Source organism: Azolla caroliniana, unplaced genomic scaffold, assembly GCF_043228905.1.
Source record: "Azolla caroliniana isolate FFs.n. ecotype wild unplaced genomic scaffold, voAzoCaro1.0.p SCAF_9, whole genome shotgun sequence".
NCBI lineage: Eukaryota > Viridiplantae > Streptophyta > Polypodiopsida > Salviniales > Salviniaceae > Azolla > Azolla caroliniana.
Window position 1 is genome coordinate 20,158,717 of NW_028230444.1, and position 20,334 is coordinate 20,179,050.

General features: G+C 38.5%; 1 non-coding gene across 1 annotated transcript; it reads left to right on the forward strand.

Annotated features, from left to right (window-relative positions):
- The first annotated feature begins 11,732 nt into the window (after window positions 1–11,732).
- Window positions 11,733–11,836, forward strand: LOC147860514 (U6 spliceosomal RNA). The gene has a single exon (XR_015530303.1). It is a non-coding gene; the product is annotated as a U6 spliceosomal RNA (small nuclear RNA).
- The last annotated feature ends 8,498 nt before the right edge of the window (window positions 11,837–20,334 follow it).

Below are 20,334 nucleotides of genomic sequence, written 5' to 3' on the forward strand. Positions count from 1 at the left end.
CTTTTGTGCCATTTCTTAGCTCTTCTTCAAAAAATTGGAGTTTTCTTCCCTTGTAATGTAAGTCATTTGGTTAACGTTCCCGATCTCAACCCATTGAAATTTATTAACAAATTTTACTCCATAAGTAAAATTGTAAAATTATAAAGTTATTACATTGGGTTTGATTTATCAAATAAAGAAATTGGCGTCATGTAATCATAGAAACAAATAGAAATAACAATAAATGGACATGGCATCCATATAAAAAAAGTCTAAAGACATTTTATGGTTAATTGAAATGTTCTACCACGAAGATTGTGATAAAAGTAAAAAGTTGTGGGGAACGCAATTCAAAATGTTCTAAATTATCTATATGCTTCGTTAGAGCATTCAACTTTGGTTATTCATGAGAACATTCAAGTTTGAATGTACACCAGAACATTCAATGCTAGTCCCTTAGATACTACTCGTGTTACGTCCTTCATATCAATGAACAATTGGCAAGTGTTTCTAAGTACAAATTATTATCATGTCTCATAAGAATGTACCTTACAAGATGTTTCTATTTGACTTATAATGCACTTACAAATGTAAAGCAAAGTGAAAGGGAAAATGAAGTTATTAGTTGTTGTGTGTGAATGATCTTGAATGCATAATAATAAGATAGAGATAGGTTCATCTCAACAAGTGAGACTTTCTCTCCTTTTCCAATTGCAATAATGCAATGATCAATCTTTCAAAGTGGGGAGTATGTTATGTGCACATTCCACAAGCAATTACCTTAATTCATGGTAAATAATAGGGTTGGAGGCAAGCATATTAACTTTTTATTGATTTATTGTGAAGGATGCCTTTTTTCCGTTATACATAACTATGACATGGAATTTTGTTTTTTTTTCCCCAAAACAAATCAGCTTCCCTAGTTAGGTGAACCACGTATATAAATCAGGCTATGTACACTCTAGGTATCTATAGATACACTACTATTTACATGTTGTTTCCATATATATTGGGTTATCGTTGTATGACACCTTAGATAAAAAAAGGTGGGGCAATCGCTATCCTCATAACAACAAACGATTGCATGACAAAACCTGTTATTTTTCAACAAGCATCAAGACACAAGTTACAACTAGCAAGCTTCTAAACCCACATGATAGCAACTAGGCATTGATATCACCAAAAAACCCTAAAGCCTTTTCCGTTATTTGGTTTTTCTTTAGCTTCTTTGTGCAAATAGTCCGTTAAGTAATACACACCCTATTATAGATTTAAGGGAGATGAACCTCGAGGTCTAGCTACCTCTTAATGTCTAGGTAGGCAATGAGCCTTAGATGAAAGGATTATGGTTTGGTGCAAGATAGTTAATATTTGAGCCTTGTATTTAATTCCCGTGCAAATAATGGTGAATTTTATAATTTTATAAATCTAAGGAGTTAGCATAATATTTGGTAATTCTAGTTTTATCTCCACATTTATGTGCATAAGTCTCAACCAATAATGTTAAAATATATAGAATCCAAAAACATTGATGCACAAAATGCTACCCTCAACTCATAAATTGAGACGAGCTAAAATATATGAAAACATATCCCTCATTTTCGTTGCGAAGACCGATGTTATGAAGTATTGATCCCATTGTTTGCATATACTTTTGTCTGTAAATAACAATCAAACAATAAAATTTTCTCAAAGTTATGTGTGTGCATGTGAAATGTGAGTGGAATTAATGGGGACCTAAACCAAGGAAGATAGTTTGTCGCTAAAGAGTCACGACATTGATCGGTGTGGAGTCGCCTGTCCAAGTTAGGTTTATTATGTCAACTTGTGGATTTATCCCACGTGGGAGTAATATGTATATATCTTAGGGGAGATGTTGATGTGAGTATCCTTATATATAATGTTATTGTGAAGATTGTAATGCATGAGGGTATGTATGAGTATTTGTTTGCTTCCAAGTGTATGAATAAGAGCGTATAGAAGTGTACATGTGTGTGTGTGTGTGTGTGTGTGTTCATGTATATTTATGTAAATATTATTCGCAAGAATATATGTATATGTGTATATGTGTGTAAGTCGGATAAGGGGATGGGTTATTCATGTAAATATTTGAGTATGTGTATATATTTATGCAATAATTGAATATAAGTGTGAGAATATTAACGTGAAGTAGTACATACGTGAATGTGTTTGAGTGTGCATATGCATTTATAGGTTTAAGTTTATGTATATGAGTATTTGTGTAAATAAGGATATACAAATGTGTGTGTTTGTGTATGAATATGCCTTTATGTATTTTGTATGTGAATGTGTATGGGAACAAGTATATGTGTAAGGTTATCTATATGTGTGTATATTTTGTGTATGTTTTCAATTATGTGTAAAGGTTAATGATACAAATATATGTATAATATTTGTCTTATGTACGGGTGTATACATACATACATAATTATGTGTAGAGTTGAACACTATTGAGTGATGGTTGGAACTTGGTGGGTCAACCTCTCATGCATTGGGTTGCCCGCTTTATCTTTAGGAGAGTGGGCTCCGTCTATTTAGCCTTAGGCTCTCTCCTTTGTATGCGTAGCACATGAAGCCTTGTGTGATGCGTCAAGTCACTTGTTGAGTGGTTGTCAGGTAGGTTCTCCTTCATGTGTGGTGTTGGGTTGTCTATTGAATGGCAACAAGTTGTGTGTTGAGTAGTGTGTGTTGAGTAGTGGTTGTCTACTCCTTTGCGCCGTTTTACCCTTCCCTTGTCCACACTCTCATGTGACGTGCTTTGTCATGCACCACCTATTCATCTAAGCTTTCTTGTGCCCTTCCTCTTCGTGTGATGGTAGTGAGTAAACTTTCATGTGTTGCAAACTTCCAACACACCTCAAGCCTTTGTGTGGAGTAACACACGAACCTCACAAGCCCTTGTGCTATATAACACATGAACTTTTGTATGGTGTGATATATGAACCTTTGTATGTTATCCTTGAAAGTTGAATGCCAACCAATTGGCTAAACATCAAGTTATTCGAGACACAATATCATAGGTTTGACTCCCACCAATTGAAAATTTCTATTGCTAGTAACATCTTCCCAAAAACTTCAATTGATTATTTAAAATTTTCGTCATGATTCCCAAAGAATTTCCTAGATGATTGTACAATGAAGGGAAACAAACATCACATTGTGTGAACATACACAAATTCATAGATGACTGATACTCATTGAATCAGTTTTAAACTAGAAAGGTTTGTTACGATCCTCGGTTGACCTAATAAAATCCTTTTCAACATATGTATAATTCATTACAAAAAAGATACAATAAGCCACGATAATCCTATTACACTTGAGGTACAAGATACAATTGAGGTTTAAATCCTCAATCCCCCATTCCATGGGGTGGCTAGATTCTAATTCAAGGAAGAAAGAAATTCAAGAGAATCAAATGATGAGAGATCAAGAAATCAAATGAGTGTTGGGAGGAGATCCTTGAGTTTCAATGTAGCAGGAATTTGATCGACAACGACGTCACCTTTATCATTGTCGGCCTCCTACACACCTCTTGATTCACTATCCTATGATAATATGTTCATTAACAAAGCCTATGTGTCACACCATGATAAGTCATATGACTTCTCGATAAGCATGGTCATGGAGGATTTATCAACATAATGGATTCAATGAGAACATGAACCTAATTATTGCAAAATCCCTCTTAGTTGGGACTACTCACATGTTGATGACATTACATGGCGTTGCATTTTTCTTTGTGGCATTATGAAATTATATTCTTCTGAAGGGCATTGTAAAAGCTATAGAAGAGACACTCTTCTCAGTCATGACAACTCTCCTTGCACCATTCCTTATCGTTGTACATCAGATCCTCACCATCATTCCACCCGTACAGAGCTCACATGGATCACCTTATACCACAACTTTGTCCTTTGAACTTTCTCTAAGCTTCACTACCTACGCAAGGATTAAGAAAGAAAGGAAATTTTGGGGGGAGACAAATTCATTTTGCCGCTCTGCAACAGCTGTAGACCCATTCCAATAGGTTTGATTTCTTTTAAATTTGTTGTTTTATCCGTCACAGCTCGGGTAGAGAAGTAGAAGTAGAAGACTGTTGTGGTGGTGGTTGTAGAGGAGGAGGAAGGAGAAGGAAGTGGAAGGAAAAAGAGAACGAGAAAGAGCAAGAGAATGACTTTAACCATGAAATATAGGAAAATTACATATAAAAACCATGAAATATAGGAAAATTACATATAGATGACGAGAAGAGATTTTATGCGTGCACCATTGTTTCGTCAACGCCCAAGGAGCAATTCCTACGATCGACAGTACTATCGACCTTCAACTAACATTGAAGAATGAGCTTGTTGTTCTCAATGAGGTTAAGCGCTTGGCGCCATCCTCCGTTGTTGCCCAAGTTTTGGGCAAACGGTCGAGTAGAAGGGATATTCGTCATCTTCTTCAAGCAACGTTACAAGAGAAACTCGATAAAATTACTGATATACATATTATGGGCCGAGGTCGCTATCAATTGGAGTTTGCAGAACATTTTCCTGTTTGCAATCGCCTTATCATTCACTCGGTTGACATCTCAGGTGCATGGGTTCTTTTTTTCCCATGGACCCACGACTTTGATGCTGTCATTTTGCAAGCGGATGCAACATGCTACTTTATATGTAATGTTGTTTTCCTAGGCCTAGATAAACAATGGAGGGAGGTTCTTCACAAAATTGGGGCAACAATTGTCGAAAAAGGAGGAGCTCCGTTTGTCAAGCTACTTTGTAAAAAGGATGCAGCTTTACCTAATTGGGATTATTCTTCTGAAGTTCCAAGGCAATATGTTTTAGAAAATTCAGAAAGTACTTTATTTCGATTTGCACAACCAGTGTTTTTCTTGTAAAAAAATTGACCATTTGGCAAAAGATTGTTCGGCGGCCCATGTCAAGCCTATTGCTATTGTGAATAATCAAGTAACAGTGTTGTCAATAAATTGTTGCCTCATGAAATTCAACTGAAAAAGGTTTTTGATACATGTTTGGATAATATGTGGAAGGGGAAAAGGGTTGACATGCTTTGCTCCAATCCCCCTCACTTTGCATTGCCTGAATGTAGTATGGATGCTTTGCGGCGAGATGTTAGAATGTCATTTTCCGCTCCATCCATGGAGATTGTTCCAATCATTCCCCGTCACTCTGCCTTTCCTAAATGAAGTATGGACACTTTGCAGCAAGATGTAGGAATGCCGGTTTCCACTTCATCTTTGGAAATTGTTCCAGTCATTGACCCAATGCTAGAACAAGTTTTGACAAAAGTTAAATTTACATCAATTTAGAAAATGATAACCTCTTTTGAACATAACGGTCCAAAGGTAGATGGTCGATCATATTTGGTTGTTTTGCAGACGAAAACCGGGTAGTCGCCATATGTTTTTACCTTTGCAAAGGATACTATAGAAGCTCTTGGGAATAACAAAAATAGTGTTCATAAAGACCACTATGTTTTATACAAAGATTTCTGTATAGAAAAAAGAATAACAAGAGCAACAACATCTTGAGTGACAAAGAGTTTTGACATATGAGAGCTTTTCTCCCAACCAGTCTTGATATGGATTATTTTAACATTTTATCTTGGAATCTTCAAGGATTAGGTGCGAATCATTTTAATAGAGTAAAATGTTACTTGAATCAAGAACTATCTTTATCTTCTATAGGTAGAGTTGATATGTTATGTTTTCAAGAACACCATCTTAACTCATGAAGGATGGCACCAATTCAAAATTTACTATGTGGTAGTTGGATTAATGAATGAGTCCCAGCTTTTGGACCCTTTGGTACTCAAGGTGGTCTTTGTATCGCACTTAGAACACAATGATAGTCTCATGTGCAAGCTAAAGGAGTCTTACATGGTGGTAGGGTTCAATATATGCTTATTCTTATTGTTGGAAAGTTGATTATTTTTTTGAAAGTCTATGCTCTAAATTTTGCTATTGAAAGAATTTGTTTGTGGAATATGTTATTGCAAGATCTTCCTATTGCACAACATTGGTGTATGTGTGGTGATTGGAACATTGAAAGCCCTACGAATGTATTAGGTGGTTCTTTTGTTACTATCTCGGGTTTGGAACTGCATGACTGGGAGAAACTAATTTTCAAATATGAAGTTATTGATTTGTGGCATATTCCTACTTTCTCTTGCATGCATGATTCCTTGTTATATTCACGTTCCAATCAAAGAAGTGTTGCATTCTTTTTTTGGGGATTGTGGAGGATATGTGGGTATTGTAATTGGTACATCGTTCTCCGATTATGCTTAAATTTTGTATGGAAAACCATACTTCTATTTTCCGATTGTATGTGCCAAAGTTTATTGTTGTTGATATGACTTTGTGGAATTTAGTTTTTTCACTTTGGAGAATGATTATTGGTGTTTCTAATTGTCAAAAATTTCTCTTAAGGGTTTGTCGTTGCCCTCAATGTAGTAACAATTGTTGGATTTAGAATTTGCTGATGATACTACAATTTATGTTCAAGGTAATGACGATAATTTAAGAAAATTACAAGTAGTAGTGGAGGAATTCTGTTTGGCCTCTAGAGCAAAGATAAATTGGCATAAATCACTTGGTTTTTGGGTGTTGCAAAATCCATTTCCTACTTGGATGCCTTCGTAGGAATTCAAATGGGTTCTTGATGGAACCACTATTTGTTACTTGGGTTGCCAAGTGGGATTTCATGTTAATGCGGATGTGTTAGTTGCTCCTCTACTTTTAAAGTTGGAGAAAATTGTTGCTTTGGGATTCGGTTGACTTGTCATTTGTAGGTCATTTACTTGTAGCTAACCAATATCTTCTTGCAACTATTTGGTATATTGCATGTACTACGTTGTTTGCTAGGTCATGTATTTTGCAGGTGCAACATCTTATTCACAATTACATTTGGGGAGGAAAAATAGTAGGTTGGGCAGTATTGATTGCTTCGTGACAAAATGGTGGGTTGGGGTTGGTGGATCCGAAGTCAAAATGTAAGGCTTTGTTCTCTAAATTTGTGTGTAGAGCTATGTTGCCAATGCAATGTGTCTGGAGTCAACTGATGATGCATAGGTTGTCTACTATGTGTTCGACAATAGGTGGAGTGTGACAACCTTCATTAAGGTGGGCCTTTATTCAGAATTTCCATTTGTTTAAAACAACCTTGCAAGAAGATATATTTTTTAATGGAAATCTCATAAGTTGGTCTCCCGTTTAAGGGGATGCTATGTTATGAATCACCCTTTACAATCTTTGCTGATGCACTCAGTTCAAGGATGTGCTATTATGTGTAATGATATGCAAGTGGCATTGGGATAATTTATGGCTTCATGGTCCCCTCAAGTAATTAGATATGGTTTGGTTATTTTTCTCCTTTACAGTTTATTTTAGGAGCTAAAGCAACTAATGTTGTAGATGACGGTATGTACTTCAATGGTGATGATGATGGTAGGTTGCATGTATATTCCGCATCGGATGTGTGGACGTCCACCAATATTTCGGCTATTCAAGTAGTTGCAAGATCGGGAAAAAAATAGTTCTTGGAACCACCCTTTCAAGAGTGCTTGTTGTATTACTCATTGTGGGTTTTAAAAAAAAAACCTCTATGTAATTTGGGTTGGGATCCGGCTGATTATCAATGGGAAAACCCGAGTGTTGGTGAAAATAGTACTCATTTGCAGTTTTTCCAATATTTACTTCAGCTAGGTAGAAATTTGTTATTGCAATCAAACTATAAATGCCCTGCTACCATGAAGCATTGGGCTGAGAATAATGTGCATGAATTGCAACTTGCAAAATTTTGGAAATGGTTGTGGAGTATGTAGTTGCTGAAAAAAGTTATTTGTTTTTATTGGTTGTTGATTCATTATGCTCTTCCTGTTGGTGATTGGTTGAGGCAACATCAACAATATGCTTGCGGAATGCATTGTGGTGCACCTATTGAATCTATTTTGTATGTGTTTTGGTTATGTCCCATGATCAAGTAGTTTTGGAGTAAGCTATTTTTATGGTTGAGACAACATTTTTCTCGTTCATTTTTCTCTTGGGGTGCAGTATTATGGGGTGTCCTCCATGGAGATGCTATGAGGTATGAAAGTGCGCATGCTTCTCGTGTCTTTCATGTTTCACATGGACACCTCTCTCTCACCTCATTTCCTTCTTCTATTCGACGGTTTAGAATTAAAAAACTGGTTATTTGGCGTATTATTACATCGTTAACTCTTTGGATAACATGGAAAGCGAGATGTGATTCTGTTTTCAACAATGTTCACATACATCCCTGCACTATGCTTATTGAATTCTAGATGTTATTTGCCCACACACTACGTGTTCAATATGATCAACTATAGGGTTTGGCTCATGTTCTGTGGCAAAGGTAAGTGGCCTTTAAGAACCAATGGCAAGGACTTCACTTATTTTCGTATACAACTTCTGGTATGAAGTGGAATTATGCCATACCTTCTTTTATGTTGCATAGTGGATATTTATTTTTTAATACATGTTATCATCTATTTGATCAAATGCTTATACTAGCCTTTGTATTACAATAGAAGTGAGATGAAATGTCTCCTTATGTTTTCTCTATGTACAGTTTTCAAGTAATATACTAAGGTGCACCTTTCTTTAAAAGAAAAAATTATATGCTTCTAGATAGTTTCTTTGAATGCTCATATAACATTGTTGTAGCTAAGAGTTGTGGATCTGTGTGTGAGTAAAACCATCGGGGTTTTGAACTAGGAGATAGTTTGATTATTTCTATGGGGAAGAGTCAATAAGATGTTAGAAGAAAGAGTAGTTGATGCATCAATTGAGGTATTCAACTAGTATTAGTAGAATAAGGGACATTAAGACATAGTTATTTGGATAGATAGAGCTCAAGATTACGGAAACAATATTAGATTATATTAAACTTGATCCAAGTCTTATGGATGGTGCAATGGTTTGAACCTTTTACTGAAAGAAAAGATTAGAACCTTTTAGAGACACTGGTTTGAACCTAAACTTGATCTAAGTCTTATGGATGGTTCAATGGTTTGAACCATTTACTGAAAGAAAAGATTAGAACCTATGACAACCACCTATTTCTCTATTGTTTTAGAGGAGTCTAAAATGTGTAAATCTAATCTTTTCTTTCAATAAAAGGTTATATTAAACTTTATCTAAGTCTGGCTTCCGGTAAAGAACCGAAAGAAAGAAGGAAAGAATAGACAGAAGCATGGGAAGCTCGCTTCCCACAGAAAAGCTCGACTAGAGCAACCAATACATATTGGGACACGACTACTGGAGTTATGTAGAAGGAGCAAACGAAGTAGTGCCGGAGCTGGTACACAAGGACTTGCCGATATGAGAACAGGTAGTGAGTAGAGTGATGTATTGCCTCACGTCCTATGTGCACGATCAAATGCTCGGCTACATTAGAGATGCGAAAATGCCGAAGGAAGCTTGGGAAAATCTCAAAAAGATTTTCGCCGCCAATACCACGGCCTGGAAGTTGCAGCTCCCACAAGAGCTCAACAACATCCAGCAAATGGACATGTCGGTCCCCGACTACACCACGAAGATAAAGGAGATCCATGACGCACTAGGGTCCATCAACGTGACGGTGGACAAAGACAAAATGGTGTAGATTTGCCTCGGTGGTCTAGCGTAGAGGTACAAGCCAATCCGGACAACGATATGCACCCGGGAGAAGCCACTGCCCTTCTTTGACTTGCAATCAATGCAAATGCTCGAAGAAAACCATGTGAGTGGGTCGAGGACCACTCAATCAAACATCCAGATGTTGTACACGGAAGTGGATCAGCCCCATGGGCATGGCAGACGAGGTGGATCGGCACGCAACAGAGACGGCCGACAATCCAAGAATTAGTCTCGATGTGACAAGTATTAGGAGAGATAGAGATATGCTTGTACTACCAAAACTTGAACAAATTCAAATAGAAGGATTTAACCGTTTTGTTCACGAAAAATCACTTGAAGAGCAAAAAGTATTAGTGATGTGAGGAAGATTCTCTAGACAGATGTTACACAAAACCATCATTTTTATTCTCCAATAACGACTAGTTTTCTTCTAAGACAGTGACACTGTAATTTGTAGGAGAGGGAGGAGGGGGAGATAAAAAAAGAACAACAAGGAGAATTTCTAATGAAATATTTGAAGATTTATCTCTCTACAACCTTTGTCATTGCAAGAGCAGGAAAGGAGGCACAGAGGTGGTGTTGACAACAGTTCTGGATCCTCCACGAGCAGGGGGAGTCAAGGCGGAGCCGGAAACCAGCAAGCAAAAGCCGACACAGAATGTTGGTACTATGGCAAGAAAGGCCACCGAGAGAGCGAGTGCTGCAAGAAGCGCACCGATTCAGACAAATCCGAATCCGGCAAAGCCAAACACGGAAATCGACAACGGTCGCACTATGCCTAAGGATCGGGAACCGGAAAAACCGAAAAGGGGCCAGCCTTCGTGATGAAGCACAAGGCAAACTCAACGAAGAAGACCACTTCTGAATCGAAGGAAGTGTGGTATGTTGACTCCAAAGCATCTAACCACATGAAGAGCCACAAAAAGTGGTTCTTGTTTTTGGAAAAGCCGGAGCAACCAGGAGTTGTCGAAACTAGAGACGACACTCGGAGAAGTCCCCCTCACTCATGTCGGACAAAAGGGGAAGCTCATGAACATGTTACACCTCCCGAAAATTACAAAGAACCTAGTGTCGGTTGGGCAGAGCGTCGACCAAGGAATGCAAGTTCGATTCACACACCTCTGGTGTTTCATCGAGGAAGAGGGCCAGATCATTGCGCAAGGGCGCTAAGAAGGGAGGATGTTCATCCTTGACACCAATGTCATTGTCACTGCTTTGTTGGCGAAAGGAAGAAATTCGAGTCAGATATCGACTTATGGCATAAGTGGATCGGCCACGTCAATTACCAGAGGCTTCAAGAATTGCAATCGAAACAAGTGGTATTCAGATTGCCGAAATTTAGTGACCGGAAGGCCCAAATTTATGAAGCCTGCCAGCTTGGGAAGCAACATCGACTTCCATTCCCCAACGAGAAAAAACGGAGTCAGAACAAGCTCAACTTGATACATTCGGATATATGGGGACCGGCACAAAATGTGAGTCTTGGTGGGAATTGATACTTCATCTCCTTCATCGACAACTACAACCGGCACACGTGGATCTAGCTCATTGAAAAGAAAAGCGAAGTCTTCGACTGTTTCCGAAACCTGAAAAGCCTTATCGAAAAAGAAATCGAGAGGAATATAAAGTGCATGCAGTCAAATGACGGAAAATAATACTTTTCCGGGCAGTTCAATTGTTATTTGTAGTAGATGGGAATTCAGAGAGAATTCAACTACAAATATAGACCGGAGCAAAATAGCGTAGCTGAAAGGAAGAATCAATCGATTGTGGAAGCGGCAAGGGCAACGCTAGAGGCGAAGAACATGCCCAAATTCTACTCGGCCAAAGCGACTAGAACCGCGATCTACATCCAAAACTAGATCGGGGAGAAGGTGTCAGCACACGAGCTATATTTCGGGTGGAAGCTGAACTTACGACACTTGAGGGTATTCAGTAGCATTGCCTATGTGCATGTGGCAGATGAGAAGCGAAGAAGTTGGACTCGAAGTCGAAGAAGTGCATATTGGTCCACCACTCACATGAACAAAAGGGGTATAAGTGTTATAACCCCCGAACCAAAGAAGTTCGAGTGAGTTGAGATGTCGAAATCGATGAGTAGGCATCATGGTGGAATGATACAGAGAAGATTAGCATGGCCCCTACGCAAGGATGACACGCACAAATCGAGAAATGGTCCAAATTTTTTCTCCCGTTCTTTGCATTAGTGGGCCAATTTTGGCTTTAGAAGACGTTAATATATCTTTCTTTCTTTCTTTCTATCGACTCTGACTCCAACCCCAGACAACTCCGACCACCCGATCACTGAGGATGAGGCCAGTGAACCCGACATGATTCGGGAGGAAGAAGAAGAGGATATTGGCACTGTGGATGAGAGTCCGATTTCATTCCGGCTAAGTGGGCCAAATGAGAGACTGAGTCGGAATGGCCAGTCAAATGATGAGCCGACAAGCGGTGAAGACACGGTCGTGCATTCCCTGCACAAGGAACCAAGGAGACGGTTCACGCGCATGGAAAAAGGGAAGAAGAAGATGTTAGAATACAGTGTCGCGGTATTCTGTGTGTATGTGTCGGAAATGGGGTGGGACCACCGGGGTCTTAGACCAAGGAGCCGGTAAGGAGAAGAGGGAATATCCAGATCGGTTTCCGGATAACTTCGCCTGAGCACGGTCTGGGCATGTATCAGATCCAGACCAGTCTCCGGATTCCGGATGATGAGCACACGGGCTCAACACGCGTTCTCGGTTCCAGAGCTGCGCCGGGTAGCAAATAATGAGCTCACGGGCTCACACACTTGGTATGCACACACAGGCGAGAGGGAACAGAGATAAGAACACGACAGAGACATAGAAGACAGAGAATCTGGAAATAAAAAGGTAGTCTATTAATCTGTACTAAGAGAATTACAACCGGACTCAGCCAGCAATAGAGCTTCGAGCTCCCCACACGCACACTTTTAGACACCTAGTGAGCCTCCGATCGGGAGCACGCGGGCTACCAATGCGAAACGGAGTCCTCACAATACAATGACAGAAAATAGAGAATAGGGGAGACGGAAATCAACAGAGCTCGGTCCGGTAGCACTCCAATTCTCCAAAAATCGTGGATCCTTTTTCAGTCTTCTCTCCCTCACTTTAGAGGAGTCGTTACATCAGGATGTTAAGACAACCACTTTTCCCTGATTCTCTCCTCGATCTCTTCCAGTCAATTGCTTTTATTCCTCCTTTTGTGTGACCATAAAGTACCTATCAACTCACTCCTTCTAGTATTCATCAACACTCAAACTAATAATATGTTATTTACACATGTTTGTACATAAAGACAATTTCGTGTGCATCCATTCACACACATAGTTTTCTCCTAGTAGTCAGAATCCTCCACGACAACGACACCGACAAGGAAAAGTCAGATCAGAGCAATCCGACACCAGGAAGAATGAAGATGGACCTTCGGAAACGAAGTTTGAGTCGGCCAAGAGGGCCTTAAAATCGGCGAACTAGAGGCTTCGCCGATCTACCCGCTAGAAGAACCCAATGATGAGGTATGGGTACAATGAGTATATGGCTCATCATTATGCGTACATGACAAAGGTAACGGAAGTGTGTGAGCCAGAGAGCTACGCGGAAGCGGCAAAAGACGTGAATTGGTGTGCCGCTATGGAGGAAGAAATGCGAGCACATGCCAATGACACACGGGGCCTGGTTGACCCTCCGTGACACTACAAAACGATTTGCTGCAAATGGGTATACAAGGTAAAGTATAATGCCGACGGTTCGGTCAACCGGTACAAGGCCGAATTAGTGACCAAAAGATATGTGCAAACCCATGGAATTGACTACTACGAGACCTTCGCCCCGGTGGCGAAGATGACAATAGTCTATGTGGTGCTGGCAGTCGTAGCGGCGAGGGGGTGGCATCTCCACCAGATGGACGTGAAGAATGCGTTTCTTGAAGGAGATCTTGAAGAACAAGTGTATATGATCCAACCCCTCAGATTTCAGTTAGAGATGAACAAGTTGGTAGTGTGCATCTTACTCTACGTAGACGACTTGGTCGTCACTGGACTTGACCTCGCTGAAATCGGCCGAGTTCAAGTCCCAATTGTCGGGAGCATTTGAGATGAAGGACCTGGGGGGACCTTCACTACTTCCTCGGGATCGAAGTGATCCATACCCCCGACGACATATTGTTGTCATAGAGACACTATGTGTTGAATATGATGTTCAAGTTCGACATGACCGATTGTTGACTAATCTCAACACCCCTTGACCGGAATCTGAAGTTGCATCCTGACTCCAGAATGGCCTGCAATGAGAATCGGTTCTGACAAATTGTTGGAAGCCTCATATACCTGACCATCACCCGACTTGACATCAGTTATCCGGTCGGAGTGATCAGTCAATACATGCAACGACCGACTATTGAGCACCTTCAGTGTGCATCGACTATAGTAACTACGATATGTAAGTGGCACTAAGGATTGGGGACTGTTGTATCGACACAGTATAACTGAACAATTAATCGGTTATACAGATGTCGACTGGGCTAGTGATGCGTCAGATCGTCGATCAACATCCGACTTCATGTTTTCTCTTGGTAGCGCGGCTATTGCGTTGAGCAGCAAGAAGCAACCAACAATGGCTCTGTTGAGCACTAAGGCTGAGTACTGAGGAGCCATTGTCGAGACATGTGAAGCCATATGGCTTCAGAGGCTCTTGCAAGACTTATGGATCGAAGTTTCGACTCCAATCCCGATTATTGTGACAATATCAATAGCATGTCGCTGGCCAAGAACCCTGTGTTCCATGCTTGCACAAAGCACATTGAGGTGCATTATCACTTTGTGCACGAGCAAGTCTTGAGCGGTGAAGTCAAACTCCGGTATGTTCGAATCGATCAGCAGGTTGCCGACATCTTCACCAAGCCACTCAGATCGGACAAGTTGCAACACTTTTCGGAGATGCTTGGGCTACAACATCTCAACGTGTCACACTTGAGGTGGAGAACCAGAATAGGAATCGGGAGAATAGGTAAAGGCACCAGAGAAGCAATTGGAGAGGAATCTGAGTCATTTGAAGAAGTCGGCACATCCGATAAAGTCGGAACAAGCGGTGCCAACGGCGATAGAGTGAAGAAGGACAATGCCGACTGAAAGATGAAGGCCAAGACCTGGACATGGTTTGATGTGGTGAAGGGCCTGAAGGATGAAGATGAATTGGAGACAACAAATTTGGACAAGAGCGGGAACGAATCAGAGGCAACCGATTCGGTTGAGTGGTTCGATTCAGGCTAGCCGAATCAAGTGAAGGCCGGATGAGAGGGCAGCGAAAATCAACGCTAACATGGAGGAACTGATGGGTCGAGAAGTTCCAGAGTCATAGGAGCGAAGGAGTTGAGATGGTCGTGATGAGCAGACAAGACGACCGAGAAGGTCAAGGAGCGCGAAACCGGATGGGTCATGGAAAGGGGAATCGTACGGGTCGAGGAGCACGAGCAAGGTGTGAAGACACCAGGAGAAGCCGGAGGCAAGGACCGACAAGGACTGCCACTACGATTAGACTCAAGTCGAGCTTGAGGGGGAGCGTTGGGCGGACAAGCTCAACATGGGCCGGATCAGGTGGATAAGCCGAGAGTTGGATCGGATGAAGACCGATCGGTAAGGCTCCGGATTGTAGATACAGATCAGATTCCGAAACGAGGAGCCAGATCGGAGAGTCGGATCAGTGTCCAGATTAGAGTGGCTCAACAAAAGCATATGATGCATATTGGTAAGTGAGATCTCCTATAGTAGCAATTGGGAACTTTTAGAATCTCTAAAAAATTTTGCCTTCAAAATATCAAAGGTTGATCCATCATTGTATATAAAGAAGATGAATGATTGCATTGTTGTTATTTTGACTTATGTAGATGATTTAATCATCGGAGGTGATTCTATGGATGAAATAATAAGCTGAAGAAAAATTTGGAAATGCAATTTTATATGAAGGATTTGGGAAAGTTGAGATACTTTCTTGGTATTGAGATGATCATATTTGAAAGTGGTATATATATGTTGCAAAAATAGTATGCAACAACTATGTTGAAGAAGTATGGTATGCTTGGATGCAAACCGATTGATGTACCACTGGATAAGAACTGCAAATTGAGGGCTGATTTGGGAGCCAAAATAGAAGATGTAAACATGTACATGTCTATGGTGGGCAACCTCATATATTTGACTATAACAAGACCTGATTTGAGTTATGTTATTGGATTAGTCAGCCCGTTTATGCAACAACCAAGAAAGCCACATTTGGAATGCATTAGAAGAATCTTGAGGTATGTAAAAGATACTCAGAACTATGGACCATTTTACATGGCTGATCTGGACATAAAGTTGGAAGGATATATAGATGTTGATTGGGTTGGAAGCCAAACTGATAGAAGATCCATAAGTGGATATATGTTTACATTGGGAAGTGCAACTATTTCATGGAGTAGCAAGAAACAAGCTACTGTTGTGTTATCAAGTACTGAAGCTGAATATAGAGGAGTTGCAATAGCCACTTGTGAAGAGGTATGGATCAGAAGATTGCTTGCTGATTTGGGAGAGTATACAAATGGTGTAGTCACAATTTGGTGTGACAATATGAGTAGCATTCAACTTGCAAAAAACTCAGTGTTCCATGCAAGAACAAAGCACATTGAAGTGCATTATCACTTTGTCAGAGAGAAAGTGATTGATGGAGAAGTAGATCTATTGTATGTAAACACAAATCAGCAAGTCACTGATATTCTTATCAAGGGACTGAGCATAGAAAAACATACACAGTTTCGGGACATGATGGGAGTTATAACCATTGGTATGATAGCTAAAAAGCATGAAGGAAAGAAGATTGAAGATGATCTCAAGAAAGGATAAGTTGAGCTTGAGGGGGAGTGTTGAGAAACAAGCTCAACAAAAGCATATGATGCATATTGGTAAGTGAGATCTCCTATAGTAGCTATTGGGAAATTAGCTACTATTAGGCATGTAGGTAAAACATCTATTTAGCTAGTCACAACTAATTAGCTACTCACAGCTAATTAGTGGAATATGTAAGTCACTTATAACTTAGGTAAAAAAGTTAGAGTGAGGTGTAATGAGACTAGTTGTAAGAGAAGAAGAAAACAGACGACAGAGGTTTCACCCTGTGTAATGAAATAGAAGCTTTTGGTTTTGCTACAGAGGTAAGTCTCCTTCCCCCTTCCTTTTCTATTTTGAGCACACCAAACGATCCAACACATCACGATCCGCTGTGCTTTAAGAAGAGCTGGAGTGCCTTCGTAACACTTGTTAGTACTTCAGTCAGTCCTTTTAAGGACTTGTATAAAAGTGCTCTCTAAGCACATTCAATGTATAGAGTGTTGAGTGTTATTTTGAATATAGTCTTTGTGTGTGTTCTGCTCTCTCTCTCTCTCTCTCTCCCACGTACCCTCTGTGTGTTTCGAAGCTTTCCATATTCTCTGTTGTTATCCGGTTGAGCTGGTTGTGTCTAAGAGCTTCTGCACGTAATTCTTTTCAATAAGCTTACCATATCAAGATTTTAGGAAATCAAACATGTAATATGATGGTGTGCTCATTAAGAATCTCTTTAAATAATTTTGGTTTGGTATTATGAATACCAATATTTTAACTCTAAGAATAAATATAGATCATCCACATCAACCTTTTATCTCCCAAAGAAAATGGCTTTGCAATGTCAACCTCAACATGTTCCTTTCTTTCCACAAACTTTGAGGGGCATAACAATGTTAACATTAGAGGCAAATGAACTATCAATAACATAATGGGCCAACAAGAAGCACTATAATGACACTCTTGAGTCTCTAGTTTAAGTTTGATCAAGGAACCCTAAAAGAAATCGAGAATTGGTGTTGAGTTAACATTAAATTTGGTTTTGGCAAAATCCATGATCTAGGAAAATGTGTTGAGCGCTTTTATTGTGGAGCATCATTTATAAAAATATCTAATTGAATGTAGTTTCAAAAATAATAATAAATATCCTATATACAAAGTTCATATTTCCTATACATAAGCCTAAATGTGTTCATTTTTATCATGTACATTTGATTAATTAAACAATCCTAAGTATTCGAGATAATTTATGAATTTAAACCTTAGAATTACATCCTTTGACAATTTAATTATAATAAGAGAACATCTTATCGGATTGTTTCAAGTCATCCCCATTGACACAATAGAGTTTGATAATAACCTCATGATAACCAAGACTAAACTTCTAGATGAGCATTGCTTACTTCATGATGATATTGTGACGAAGACACTACGTGATAAAGAAAAAAATGAAAGGTGAAATGATTGACTTTATCCATGATGTTATAAGAAACCTTATACTCACACAAATTATTGCTTATAGATGTCCCTTGAAATTATAAAATAAAAATAAAAATATAAACATGTCGGTGTATTGTTAAAGCTTGCACTTTTTTGATCAAAGGTCATGGGTTAATAATTGTCTTGAACAGTGGGTTTGACATTGTGTTGCTATCAAAGAAATGATTCTTAATCATGAATTGTGATTATGCACACTCCAAAGACAATGCCGACACAGATTGTCACATATGCATGTAGTAAGGACAAATGAAAACCAATTAAATTGCTCTTTTAAAATAAAATGCAATGCATTCAAAAATAGAAACAGTTGTTCCCGATGGGTTGGTTGATAATGATTTTTAGTTAAACGTTGGCACCTTTTCACCCTTGGTTGCTATCATTTCAACATATTGACATATCTCCTTACTAATTTGCAATAGTTTGATATTTCTTTCGACATAATCTCTAAAATTTCATCCAAGCTTAATTTAGGAAAGTATAGCATTATTACATAAGTATCATAATTTCCATACCTTTTTAAAGTTGTGCCAAAACTTTCACACATGAAACATCCATCCAAAATAATGGAAACAATTCCCAATATAAAGATGTGTGAAATGGGAAATATAAGGAGCATAACGCCATAATTCCTAGCACGTACATATGTCAACCATAGATTGACATATTCACATTCGTGGGGCTTCCCATTCGAATGCAAACCAATACGCATACGAATGCATGGTCAAGTATTCGTTTAACCTTAAAAAAAAAAAGAGAGAGAGTCCAAGAACTCCCTCCTTTTTTAGTTACTAGGATAAAAAAAAAGGGACTTGACAATAAAAAGGGATATTAAAAGAGGGACTTGACACTAATAAATTTTTATAATAAATATAAAAGTATTTGTTCTATTTTTAATAGATAAATAAAATAAAATAAAGGTTCATTAATTCCTCACTTTTTATTCTCTCAAAAATTATGGATATTTTTATTTTGACATTATAAATTGGACTTCACACAAATTATATTTCTATAATAATATACAAATATTTGTTTAAAAAAATTTTAATTAATTAAAATAAAGGTTTATAAACTTCTCCATTTTTTATTTGACACTATAAAGGAGAATTAATACTAATCATATGTTTATAATCTATTAATAAATGATTATTCTTTTTTTAGTGAATTAAATTTATTTAAATAAAAAAATGAATGAATTAATATTTTTATATATTTATTTTATAAAACGAATGGTTTTATAATATTCTTAGGGCCATTTCGTATTCTCGAATATTGTGAATATTACACATGGAGAATATGTGTCACTCTATGATGCCAACATTTCAAACGGGGTGCGAAACCCAAAATTTATAATAGATGTATGATGTTTCATTTCAATCAGTTTGGCATTTTGTACTAACACTCGAGGAATTCAGCCTTGAACTCATAAAATCTTGTGTTTTAGTTGTCCTCATTTATACTTGAGAACATAATACGTAAAATTCGTGTTCGTATACTATATTATTCGTTTTCCTAAGTTTGAAAACGAACACGAATGATATTCAAATATTCGTGTTTTTTTTTTCCTTTTTCCCCTTTTTTTACCTTTTTTTAAAGGTTTTTTACCTCTTCCCCCCCTCTTCCTCTACACATCAATGCTACGCTCTGCTCTCCTCCCCTTTCCCCCTTTTCCTCTGCACATCAACGCTACGCTCTGCTCTCCTCCCCTTTTCCCCCTTTTCCTTGAACGATCTGCTGTTTGCATCATGCACACTAGTCAATAGTGAGTTAGTGACCACATCTTCTCCCGGCCATTACTATCTGTAATTTGTCACTAATTTTTGTAATTTTTTCGTAATTTCTGTAATTTTTGTAATTTCGTTGTAATTTCTGTAATTGTTTTGTAATTTCTGTAGTTTTGTTGTAAAATCTGTAATTTTGTTGTAATTTCTATAATTTTGTTGTAATTTTTGTAATTTTGTTGTAATTTCTATTATTAAGAAGGTAATGTTTTTTTTTGCAATTTAAAATTTTTTTTTACCTTGAAAAAATATTTACCTTATAGTAAATAATTTATCCAAAAGTATGGTATTTATCATTCTTCGAGGGTGTTTACCCTTCTCGAATGATTGAATCATTCTCGAACACGAATGCACGAATGGTACACATGGTTCATACTATGCTTGAGAACTATCCTTGAGTGACAAATAGCTCGAAGGTGGGAGTGATATCTAAATTTGATAGTGACTAGCCTTATTTGGGAATTCTCCACATGAATAGTAAATGAATTTGAGGTATAGAGACTTGGGGGAAGAGAAAGGAATATATTGTG